The sequence below is a fragment of the Populus alba genome, chromosome 19, assembly GCF_005239225.2.
Source record: "Populus alba chromosome 19, ASM523922v2, whole genome shotgun sequence".
Lineage (NCBI taxonomy): Eukaryota > Viridiplantae > Streptophyta > Magnoliopsida > Malpighiales > Salicaceae > Populus > Populus alba.
The window spans coordinates 3,579,760-3,584,476 of record NC_133302.1 but is presented as its reverse complement, the minus strand read 5'-3'; the positions used below and the strand labels follow the sequence as shown (position 1 = coordinate 3,584,476).

The window sequence follows — 4,717 nt, the reverse complement described above, 5'->3', positions numbered from 1 at the left end:
ATACAATTATATTTTTAAATTATATGGGGTTAGATTAGTAATTTTGTTTTATTTTTTTACATTAAAATTACTAATTTAACCTTAGAATAAAATAAATTTAATACTTACTACTCAAGGATTTTTTTTTAAATAGCGTAATTACTTTGATGCTCTTAAATAACTTTTTTTTTATTAATATTTTTTTTAGCGATTTCATCCTTCAAAATTAAATTTGTTGAGAGATAAGTTTTTTGGTTGAATTAATCTAGGTCAAGGATTTCACAAATTACAGGTTTTAGAGATTATACTAGGTTTAGATAGTTTGCCCGATTTTTCTTGGTTTTGTTTCCCTTTTTTGTTATTTTTAATCATTTTTTGGGTTTTCTTTTCTTTTCCTTTCTTTTTTGTTTGATTTTATTTGGTTAGCCCTCTATAATTGTTTTTCAATTTCACTCATACCTTTTTGTTTTTAATCTATAAATGATCTATCAAATTATAAATATTTTTCAATTTTATCCCTTATGATTTTTTAACCTTTCAGATTTAGTATTCAGTATTTGAATTGCTATTTATTTTGTTTGGGATTATTTTTTTTTTTCTCAAATTTCAACCTCCTTAGGTCTTTTTCTCTCAAGTTTTATTTACATTCTTTTTGGTTTTTTTTCCAAGTTTTTTATTAATATTTTTTTCAATGATTTCAGCCCTTCAAAATTAAATTAATTAACAATTAATCTCCTTGATTTAACTCAAGTTCAAGATTTAACTAGTTACAAGTTTTTAAGATTAAACTAGGTTTATGAGATTCGTCTGAGTTTTTTTGGTTTTTTTTTTCCCCTTTTGAAGTTGATGTTTTCTTCTTCTTCTTCTTCTTCTTCTTTATTTTAAAGTTTTATTTTTTATGATTTTCCTTTTATTCAGCTAACATTGATTTGTTTGATAATACGAATATGCTCAAATATTGTTCTTTTTATCTCTTTTTTTGTTATTATTTTTTCTTTCATATCACTCAGATTTTTTTACATAAAAAAAAAAAAATTGCTCAGCCCACAGCGAAATGTGGACAACACATATCTAGTGTCATCTATATCTACTTCATATTTTCAATTGTATTTTTTAACTTAAATACATAGGTACTCATATTTCTTCTTCTTCTTTTTTCCTGTTTCACTTTTTGTCCATGGGGTATCTTAATTTGTAGTTTTAAATTGTCAAATATGCTTAACATGTTCTTTCATTTCATTGAATTGGAGTTCAAGAGTTTTTAGTCCTCAAACCATTTAGATCATTTATAACTGATTAAAGGAAGCCACAACAAATTTTGGTAGCACCAAAAGTCTCTAATATGTACTGATGCTCTACTTGCCGCCGCCACCCATTCAAACCCATTAATGGTGTCATTTTTTTTTTGGATTAACGTGGGTGTCCGGGTCAACTTGCGCACACCTCGACTAATTTCACGCGCCTTGAAGTTAACGCCCATGTGGCTTCCAGTGGACCACAAGGCTCGAACCTGAGACTACAAATTAAGAGAGTAAACCTCTTAATTCCAAGCTTTTACCATGGACCACCTTCTAATAGTATCATTTCTTGATGATGTTAGTAATGGAGGGATGATATTAGGGAAATTGCCAATTACTTTGATGAACTTCAATCAAGCTTTATATTAGTCGTAAATATTAATTAAACAAGTTTAATTAAGTGTTATTGGTTAACCTCTTAAAAAAACTTATAAATCCATTCTGAATTTTTTATTTTTTTTTCTCATTGGTAGATAATCTTAAATTGCATACATTTACACAAAACCCAAAAAAAAACAAAATTACAAAAACATACCAACCGGAAGAAATTAATACATATACAGGACAAACTCAACTACAAACGATTGAAGCTGCTAGCCATGGAACAAATCCATAAAACAGTCCTTGTGCATCCCTCTATGTAACGCCCACCATTTACACCAAAGATGTTCGAATCACCACGTACCCATGAAGAAAATGTACGTGTAAGCAAGAAAGAGCATTTGCAGACATGCGAATCGAAAGGACAAATGAACATGCAGAAAGCATCAATAGAAACTCTAGTCCTAACTATTTTCGCCACGTCCCAAATCCTCAGCCCACACTATTTCGCCTATAAATACTAGGCCCTTAATCTTGCCATAACACAGTACCATACGAAAGAGTTTGAACAAGCATGTCTTCCTCTACTTAATTTGTTTTTGTTAGAGAATAATATAAATCATATCCTGGGATCTCACCTAACAGCTTAAGCTTTTAGGTTGAATTGGTTCTTTGACATGATATCAGAGCCTTGATGACCCAGTGGTCACGAGTTCGAATCTCACCATCCTCATTTATTTGATAAAAATTAAACACAAGGTAATGTGGGCCTGTGCAAGTTTCAAGCTTAAAGGGCTTTCACTTGAGGGGGTGTGTTAGAGAATAATATAAATCATATCCTGGGACCTCACCTAACAGCTTAAGCTTTTGGGTTGAATTGGTTCTTTGACAGTTTTCTCTTACACTTTGCTTTCTTGTTCTCTTCAATTGTTGCTTTGCTCAGAAAGAGCAAGTGACCTCGCGACATGACCAGCAACAAGCGCGACGACGCAGCTCTCAACATAGCGAATGCCAACTTCAGAGGATCAATGCCCTCGAGCCTGCTCGGAGGATTAAATCAGAGGCTGGTGTCACTGAAATTTGGGACGAAAATGATGAGCAGTTTGAATGTGCTGGTGTTGCAGTTATCCGCCATACCATTCAAAAGCGAGGCCTCTTGTTGCCTGCATACACTAATACCCCTAAGCTTGTCTATGTAGAGCAAGGTATGCGCTTAAATATTCTTTACCATTTCACAGTTACAATTAATTAATATACTTCTGTTGGTGTCAATGTAGGAAGGGGCATTCAGGGAGCTGTATTCCCAGGCTGTCCAGAGACATTCCAATCATCAGGGCAGTTTTCTCGAGATGGAAGTCAAAGCTCCGAAGACCAGCACCAGAAGGTTCGACAAGTAAGAGAGGGTGATGTGGTTGCCTTGCCTTCCGGAGTTGCTGATTGGTTTTATAACAATGGTGATTCACCTCTCGTTCTTGTTCAACTTCTCGACACAAGCAATCCTGCCAACCAGCTTGATCAGGATTTCAGGGTAAGAATCACAAAAATTCAAGCGTGCGATATCATGTAACAAGCAAACAAGGATGACTTTATAAGCAAACATTACTGTGCCATTTCAGAATTTCTTCCTTGCTGGCAACCCACAACGAGAATTGCAAAGCCAAAGAAGCTCATACCAGAGAGACCAGTTTGAAGGTCAACGTGGACGCCAAGACGAAGATGAAAGTCGGAGACACCAGCAAGACAGAAACCGCAATGTCTTCGGCGGCTTCGATGAGCAAATCCTGGCAGAAGCTTTCAACATTGACACCAGACTAGCAAGAAGCATGAGGAACGAAAAAGATAACAGAGGCATCATTGTCCGAGCTGAGCATGAGCTTCAGGTGGTAAGTCCACATCAGAGCCGAGAGGAAGAAGAACGTGAAATTGAACACCGAAGGGGACGAGGTGGCAGATTCAATGGCATAGAGGAAACTTTCTGTACTGCTAGGTTGAAGCAGAACATCAATGACCCAGAACGTGCTGATTTCTTTAATCCACGCGCTGGACGCCTCACCACTGTCAACAGCCTCAATCTCCCTATCCTTCGATCTGTCCAGCTTAGTGTTGAGAGAGGTGTACTCTACCCGGTAAGAAAGTCTATGCACCCTTCATTGAATTTTTTTTCTTGACGTTACAACAATTTCTCTAGTTACAAAAAAAAAAACCCTCACAAACTGGGTTCATGTGGATCAAAATTGTTTCATTGGCGATGTATATAGTAATCCCTTGTAGTATATACATGCTGTGCTTAATTTATTGTGAATTTCCTACTAATGTACGTACATTGAATGTGATGATGCACTGTAGAACGCTTTGATGTCACCACACTGGAATATGAATGCCCACAGCATAATCTACATCACCAGGGGAAATGGAAGGATTCAGATTGTTGGAGACAATGGACAAACGATATTTGATGGAGAAGTCCGCGAGGGTCAAGTAGTTACAGCACCACAAAGCTTTGCAGTAGTGAAGAAGGCAGGAAGCCAAGGGTTCGAGTGGGTATCATTTAAAACCAACGACAATGCACAAGTGAGTCAATTGGCTGGACGTGTCTCCACCATCCGAGGCTTGCCGGTGGAAGTGGTGGCAAATTCATTCCAGATCTCAAGGGAAGATGCTAGGAGGCTTAAGAACAACAGGGAGGAAGTTAGCGTTTTTAGTCCTTCACAATCTGGAAGGAGTGATGAGATTGCATGAATGCAATTGTAAGCTGAACAAGCAAGAGGCTGTTTGTCTAAATCAGTAGAGAATGAAATAAGCCTAAGAGGGCATGTAATGTAGTCTTGTATGGAACCTTGTACTATGCATGTTTTATGCGGGAAATGAAATGTTTGCTTTCTTTTCTTGATATTGTTTTGTTTTTTCAAGCCAATCAATTCCGGTTTGGTTCGGTTTAATTTTTTAAAATAAAAACCAGTTTAAACTAGTTTGACTCAATTTTTTAGTTTGGATTTGGTTTTGTTTTTTTTTTTCTAGGTTTAAAAAACTAATCTGATCAATTTTTTTTTAATTTTTATTGGTTTTTTTTTACAGTTTGTTTTTCAATTATTTTTTTTATTTTTTCAATTTAATTAATT

The 4,717-nt window shown here is 35.6% G+C and overlaps 1 pseudogene; it reads left to right on the top strand.

Moving 5' to 3' along the window:
- Positions 1-2,172: 2,172 nt before the first annotated feature.
- Positions 2,173-4,454, top strand: LOC118052612 (legumin B-like; annotated as a pseudogene).
- The last annotated feature ends 263 nt before the right edge of the window (positions 4,455-4,717 follow it).